The 8,218-nt window shown below is 39.6% G+C and overlaps 1 protein-coding gene across 7 annotated transcripts in view; it reads left to right on the forward strand.

Moving 5' to 3' along the window:
* LOC138160705 (olfactory receptor-like protein OLF3) overlaps window positions 1-8,218 on the forward strand; it is a 650,404-nt gene that overhangs the window by 53,641 nt on the left and 588,545 nt on the right. For 4 of the 7 annotated variants that reach the window (XR_011168193.1, XM_069087457.1, XM_069087458.1 and 1 more), the window contains one exon: window positions 4,540-4,632. The exons of the other annotated variants lie outside the window; for them this stretch is intronic. The gene's annotated coding sequence lies outside the window, so the exon portion shown is untranslated. The remainder of the gene's footprint in view (window positions 1-4,539; window positions 4,633-8,218) is intronic. 7 annotated transcript variants of the gene reach the window in all.

Genomic DNA, 8,218 nt, shown 5'->3' on the forward strand with positions numbered 1-8,218 from the left:
CTCTGTTTTGGGGTGACATGGAAAATGATGATACTATGTATTCTCTTCATCATCCTCTTTGTGCTATCTGGGGAGCTGGTAGGGACCAGTTTTTTTCATCATGATGTCAAGGAGTCAAGCTACTAGATTCTTCCCTGATGTTCTCACCTAATCAACCCATATCAATTATGTGCTTAAGTGCAAAATATTGTTCTAGGCACTGGTACTTTGATGTCTTAGAGATATATTTTTTATTGTCTCTAATCTACACTCCTGACTCTCCAGGACTTTCACTAAAATGCCCCAGAAACATCTTCATCCTAGAATCCTCACATTGGAAATACCTTCAGTCACTGTGAACTCTGTCTCTGATTGGCTAGTTCCTTCTGTTTTTTTAAGGAAGAGGATCTATTTTAAGGAAGAGGATCCTCCCAGCCACATCTTTATCCCTTTCCAGACTGTACCCCTGACTATCCTGGACTTTGTCAACAATCTCACCCCACCTTCAGCTCCCTTTTATATGTTTTCCCCTGTTAGTATGTCTTCCATCAAACTCCTTGAGGGAAGGGTCTGTCTGCTTTATTTGTATTCCCAATGCTTAGCATAGTGCTTGGCATATTTTAACCATTTAGCAAAAGTTGGTAGATTTGACTTAATATGGATCCTTCCTATACCAATATATATTTAAATCTCTTCAAGCTTTCTTGTCCCCTGCAAATTTCATCCCTGTTTTCCCATACATCATCCTTAGAGTATGCAAATAATCACACACAGATAACACAAGACAGAGTTAGAATTTGAACCCAGGTTCAACACTTTAATTGTACTATATTGCCTTCTATTTGATTTATAAAAGAGTTCTTCCCCATTCCATAATAATGGAGTCCAACTCCAATGGGCTGGCCATGTTATTTGCATGGCAAACATATATTTCCCTAAAAGACTATTTTACAGAGAACTCACACAAGGCAAGTGCTCACATGGAGGTCAGAAGAAGTGATACAAGGACACTCTCAAGGTTTCACTGAAGAACTTTGGAATTGATTGTGTGAGATGAGAAATACTGACAATGGACTGCTCAACATGGTATGCTTACATAAAAGAAGACTTTGTGTTCTGGGAGCAAAGCAGAATTTCAGTAGCCCAAAAGAAATATGAGATGCACAAATTTAGAGATATCTGCACTCCAAATGATCCTGTGGGATATTTGTGCTGACCTGGGGTAAAGCCTTCCAGATCTTGTATTGGCCACAGTCAGACACACTGTACCTTGACTCCAATATACTAATGGCATTTTCCTCCTCTTCAAGAATGAAGGGAAACAGGGTTGGCTAGGTGGTGCAGTGAATAGAGCACTGGCCCTGGAGTCAGGAGGACCTGAGTTCAAATCCACCCTCAGACACTTAACACAAAAACTAGCCGTGTGACCTTGGGCAAGTCGCTTAACCTCAATTGCCCTCCAAAAAACAAACAAAACAAAAGAATGAAGGGAAACAACCAACAAACTAATCAACCAATAATGGAGTATAGATGTTTATATACAAATTTCAAGAGGACCCTCTCCTTTTCTAGACTCTCTTTCTGGGTTCTTCTTTGGTCATTCAGAGCTCTAGTAGAACTGGACAGGGAGATACATGATTGTAAGCCAAGGACAATTTATTTTGAAAGGAATGGATGCAAATCATCCACAGGCTAAATTACTCTTGTTCCCTTTGCATCCCTTTGATTTACATTGCATTTGACTAATTTTTAACAAAATTAGGATGAGTTGAAATGCTCTTCTGTCTCTGCTCTGAATCTATCCACCCCTCCACTTCTGTAGATACCCAGTTTTTTTCTTCTATTTCTCTTATTTAACTCCCCTTCACATTTTTCTTCTTATGCCTCAGATCTCTTTTGTTCAGTAAGCTAAAAATCTTCCTTGCCATCAGCTATGGCCCTAGAATTTATTTCCACAAATTCTTTCAGGGTTTAATTGATTACTCAAATTAGTCTGGAGATAGCTGTTTCAAACACTTCACAACCTAACCTTACTCTTCAGTAGAGTAGACCCAAAAGGAAGGTGTGGAAGCCATAGTAAAACCTCCTGAATTCGATTGGATTTACACTTGAATGGTAATACTAGTTTTCCAGAGGCCTTATAAATGGTGGTGGGACTAATGTTTCCAGGTGCCTCTTTCTTGGACAACTATGTCCATTATTTTGTTGATAATTGAACCAACTGAATCTTCCAGGAGCATCTGTCTGTCTGCCTGGATTGCTCTGTTTATTCCTTTCTACTTATTCTAACCTACATCAAAGACTAAGGCCTGGTTTGGACAATGTGAGGTTCCACCTAAGAGGACAGAGGCCTCTCCCTTGCGGAGGGGGAAGAAGCCCTAATTCTGCACTCCATTCTTTAAGGAGACACAGGGATGATAAGATAACTATCCCTTAAAATAAATTACTGCTATACAAATAGAGACTCAGTCTGGAGAGAACGGATGAAGACATTGCTTTAGGACTAAATCTTGTGGGTGAGACTATAGGGACTCAGTGGCAAGCACAGTGAAGAAGAATGTAAGCCTTGTTAAAGAATTAGGAAATGGGGCGGCTAGATGGCACAGTGAATAGAGCACTGGCCCTGGAGTCAGAGGACCTGAGTTCAAATCCGGCCTCAGACACTTAACACAAAACTAGTCCTGTGACCTTGGGCAAGCCACTTAACCCCAATTGTCCTCCAAAAAGCAAAAAAAAAAAAAAAAAAAAAAAAAAAAAAAAAAAGAAAAAATAAAAAAAAAAAAAATTAAGTAGAAATAAAAAAAAATAATTAGGAAATATCCCTAATACAGATAAAAGACATTTTCTCATTGTAGATAAACAGCAAAATGTAACCCCATCTCAATATCTATAAACCTTAGTCCCCAGAATGAGGGATTGTGCAGGAATCCAGGTGCCATAAACCCAAAAGGATGGTGCCCGTCCTTGGAAGGGCAACACTGATATTTGGGAGGGATCAGAAAGTGTGAACAAGCACACAAGGAAAGGCCTTCTTTCCAGGGTTGGAAGGCTTACAGGAAGCTCATTTCACAATCCTTACTTCTTTTTAGTGCAGATAAACTTTCAGCCTGGTTTCTACCTGCCAGTCTGTGCACTTCCCTCTTCCCACTGTCAATGGGTGTGTCCTCTGGGAATGAAATTTCATTTCACTAAGAACCATTTCTCTCCTTTTCTATTATTTCTATTATTCTATTTAGGTTATATGTTTCTTGCTTCTGTCAGCACTTTCCAATTGCTTCTTGAAGTTTAGAGGGATCCTCCCTTTCTTTCTCCAGATGCTTTTTTGTATTCTATGAAAGGGAAAGGCAAAGGAAATAATATTGGTTTTGGTGAAATGATTTGGGTTCAAATCCTTCCCCAGATGTCTATTATCTATGTGATTTTGAATGAATCACTTTACTTTTGCTGCCTCAATCTTTCTTTAAATATAAATGAGTTTGTCTAGGTCAGGGATTCTTAACCTGGGGTCTATGAATTTATAAATATGTATGTATGTATGTAATATATTTGTGTGTATGTATATATGTATATATATTTGATAGCTATTTCAAAATAAATGATTTCCTTCTTAATTCAACATATTTTACTTTATGAATCTATGTATCAGCAAGCACACCAGTGTCCCCAGGATGGCTGCTAATACAGGTTCTTGGATCTGCTTTGATAAAGGAAAGCAACTCAAAGTGGCTTAACAAGCTTACTTTAATCAGTCAAACATATATCGTTTACCTAGTCCAGGGGAAAAAGGTCAGCACCCCGAACTTCAGAGTATACAGACAGAATTATCAAGACAGAGAAACAGATCAAAAACAGATCAAGTAGACAGGTTTCCAAGCTGTACAACCATTACATCCATGCCAAATCAACATCTAGGTTTTTCAAAGCTGGGGGGGGCTCTCAACAACGGCTTCCCAGAGTCTCATCTCATCAAATCACAGAACACTTCTCAAAGTGAGCCCCAAAGCAAAGCCTCACATCAGGGATTATATAGCCTTCTCCAGGCTCAGAGAATGTAACAACCTTCTGGACCCACTGGCCAATCAAAAAGTATCTACTGAAAAACAAGCCTCCCACCCCAGGCTCCAGGTGCACTTTAGCCTAGGGGCAGGGAAGATCTTAAAAATTTACATTCCCATTACAATCTAAAACATTATTTTGAAAAGAGGTTCATTGGCTTCACCAGACTGCCAAAGGGGCCCTGAATTCAAAGAGGGTTAAAAATGAAAGTTTCTGAACTCCTTTCTAGTTTTATGTTCCTATGATTCCTCCATGGCAGCTGATCAGGAACATGAAAGTTACCCTAGGTTGTTTCTTATATTCTCCAAGTCAAGAGGCTCTTAAAATTAACTTACTAAAGCAGGTTAAATTTTTTGGATTATAGACCCCATTGGCTGTCCATTTAATCCTGTATCCTCTGTGTGAGAATAATGCTTTTAATGCAGAAAATGAAAATACACATGATTACAAAGGAAGTCACCTATGCTGAAATACAGTTATAAAAAATCATATTTTTTTGAAAAGAACTCAGGTGAAGAACCCATGTGAAGGGAAAGGGAAGACCCAACTCCTTTAGAACCTGGGGCCTGTGCCAAGGGAGAAAGATCTGCACTGAGGGTAAGTGTACTTTTCAACAATTTCTGCTACTCTTCTTTGTCTAAGTTTCCTTCCCCAGTGAGATTCAGGTATTTGTAGCTGATGATTCTTTGGGGCTTCCTTTTGGGCCATGATTAAAAGAATTTTTTTTTTCTACACAGTAGCTCAAGGGCAATTTTTAAAGGCCTAGTGCCATTGAGGCTTCTTGTGAAAACAAGAAAAAAAAATCTCTATCATCTGTTCAAACAGTCTGATTTAAAGGAAAAGGGTAATTAGTATATAGCATTTGAAGCTCACAAGGTCATTTTACTTAAGATCAAGGAAGAAGAAATACAAAGAGACAAATGAAACAGAAGCATTATGTATTCATAGTCGCATAGTAATCAGGTGGAGAGACAAGACAGCTAGTGACAATGGTCAGGATTTCCTCCTTTCACCACCATCTGGAGGCCCAGGAATTTCTTCCTCATGTGAAAGTTGCTAGGGAAGAGAAAGAAATTTTGTACACTGCCAGCCAATCAAATGGCATTTTTGTTAGCAGTCAATAAGCCCATACAGGCACTGAATTGTTTATGGGTAAGGAAAGGCCCTTCCATCATGCATTTCCAGAAGCAGCCTCACCAAAGCTTCCACATGGATTGTCAGGAGGCAGGGTATATTGAATGTTCTCTTAGGACTTAAGAATTGAAACGTCATTGACCAGTTCCCTCATTACACTATTAAAATGAAAATGTTACAAATTATGTAGATCTTTATAATTTAGTGTTGGTTTTCCAAATAAATTTAGAGAAAGATAGCTTTCCATATTGCTTAGCTCCCTTTCCGTCCCCCACCCTCTCTATATCCTGAATCTACCCCTTCATCCAGGTTTTATTTCTTTAGTCAGTTGGGTCAACCTCTTTGTTTTCTAGATAAGTTTCATTCATGAGTAGTGGGTGTTCTTCCTCTTTCTTCCTTGTGACCTTATGGAAACTTGAGCATGACCTGTCTGCTTCTGACTATGTATCACTCATCACTGCTTTGAGTTCCCTAGTTGGTTGATGGGCCAGAACTTTGGGAATATGTTAAAAGGGATGACCTTGTCCCCGAGTGTTATTCTTTCTTCCCAAGTTTGAAGAGAGGAGTTTTTGGAACTGTGTCTTGGGGGGTAGGGTTGGGGTTGGGGAAATGTTGGTACCTTGTTCCCCTCTTGCCTCTTGGCCTCATATATTCATCCCCACATGTCATAGTTAGCAAATTTGTACTTGAGATAGGATTCCCTCCATTTTCTTGCTCTTTCTTTTCCCAACCAGGTGACTAAGCAGTAACCTTGAGAGGGTAAGTCCAGGCAACCTAGTGAGTTTCAGAAGGTTCTGAGGTCTTGAGAGACCAATGGGACCATGACTTTAATATCCACTTTAGTGGATGATTGTAGTGGTTGATTGTGGTCATAATAACCATAGCTGGATTACTCTGATGCCAAGGGACAACCCAGCATCAGATCGAGAGAAGCCACAAGAAAAGAAGAACATCTTGGATCACACTTGGCATTTGATTGGATTGTGCTCAGTAGAAGTAAAATTTCAAAATCTAATTAGCAGAATTGTCAGACTGTGCTTGGTCTTGATGAGGCTTGCTACCAGACTCCCAGTATAATATAATTAAAAATTGAATTTTTTAATCCTGTTTAAATCATTCTATTAATGAACACTTCGAATCTCTTTATCCTTGCTTTCTGTATTAGAATAAAATGCCCTGTTTTATACTCAGTTCACATGATGCTTTGGGTGCCTCTTTTATCTCCCCACTTTTTGGGAAATTCCAGACCAGAGGCAAAAAATAGATTTGTGGGTGTGATTAACTAAATGAATCTGAGAAATGGGCAACCTACTTCTAGTGAGAAATCAGGGTTTCTCTTGAGCTAAGCTCTGGGTAAACCATGACATTAGATGAAGAGGAGAAAAAGAGGAAAGAAGCATTTATATAGGACCTACTCTATGCCAGGTACAATGCTAAGCACTTTTACAAATATAATGTCATTTCATTCTCACAACTAGAAAATAGGTGCTATTATTATTCTCATTTTTACAGTGGAGGACACTTTGGCAAAGAGAGGTCAACTGATTTGCTCAGGGTCATAAAACTTGTAAGTGTCTGGGGCTACATTTAAACTCAGGTCATCCTGACTGCAGATCCAGCCTTTATTATGCTACAAGATGCCTCTTCAGGACAGAGACTGGCACAGATGAGAAGCTCCTGTGGCCTCAGAAGAGCAGAGCAACACTTTGTTAGTCATTATGCCAGACAGACTTCAATTCCATTCCTCATTTCCCAGCATTCATTCCAAGTGTGGACACCCAAACTTGAAACCTGTCTTTCCCATTCTGGTCCCAAAGGTCCATAGAATCTTAGATGGTTGGAGTTGAAGGAATTTCAGTGAATGCCTAGGGCAATTTATGCCTGTGTTGAAGCCTTCACTAAAATATACCTGACAAGTGATCTTCCAGCCTGCGTTTTAAGATCTTCACTTGTTGGGTACTCATGACCTCCTAAAATAGCCTATTTCATTCTGAGGTACCTTTAATTATTAGGAAATTTTTCTTTATGTGAAACCAAAATCTGTCCCTTTTCAGTTTCTGTCCCTTGCTCGTAATTCTGCCCTTTGTGGACAACTAAACCAAAACAAATTCATCTTCAAGTATTTAAGAACTACTTATTCCTCCCTCCTTTCCCACTGTTTTTTTTTCTTCCAGGTTAAAGAAACCCATTTCCTTAAGCTAACTCTCAAATGGAATGGTTTCCCGCCTCTTCCCCATCCTGATGGCCCCTTCTCTTTTCAGCATTCTTGCTAAGATGTAACCACTAAAACTGAGCACAATGCTTAAACTGTGCTCTGACCAGGGCAGAGAACAATGGAACTCCCTGATTCTGGACACCATATTTCTATTAATGCACCTGCAGGTCAGAGCAGCTCTTTCGGCTGCCACTTCATTTGCTGACTCATGTGGAGTTTTCATTTCACTAACACCCCACCCACCCTGCTTTTTTTTTTTTTTTAAGCAATCCGGGTTAAGTAACTTGCTCAAGGTTACACGACCAGTTATTTTTTGTGGATGTTAAGTATCTGAGGCCGGAACTGATCCCAGGTCTCCCGATGCTGGGGCCTGCGCTCTTACTCTCTGTGCCAACTGGCCGCCCCCCACCCCGCTTTTTTCATACAAATTCTTCTCTGGTCATTTTTCTTCTGGGCTTCAGGCCACTTTTCAGTAATATGTTATTACTTCCTTCATCCTCCTGGATGTTTGGTGGCTTTGATATGTGGAATATTTAAAATACCTTTCACACATTTATCTCTATTCTTATTTTTCTGAAGTAAATTTACTAGCTGGTTGTTTTGGATGCTTCTGTTTTTGGCTTCAGCCCTCCAGAAGTAGACTAAAGATTGCTTCTCCATGTAATTCTCTCTGTAAGAGTCTCTGAATAAACTCCAGTTGTCTTCATGTTAGAAGCTTGCCCTTCTTTCCAGGGTGTCCCCTTTCCATACTTCTTTCTGGGTCAGTTTGGATTCCTACTTCATTTCTTCTTCTTCTTCTTCTTCTTCTTCTTCTTCTTCTTCTTCTTCTTCTTC

This window comes from Petaurus breviceps, unplaced genomic scaffold (assembly GCF_028583685.1).
Source record: "Petaurus breviceps papuanus isolate PSGF00001 unplaced genomic scaffold, PetGlider_PUasm1.0 181, whole genome shotgun sequence".
NCBI lineage: Eukaryota > Metazoa > Chordata > Mammalia > Diprotodontia > Petauridae > Petaurus > Petaurus breviceps.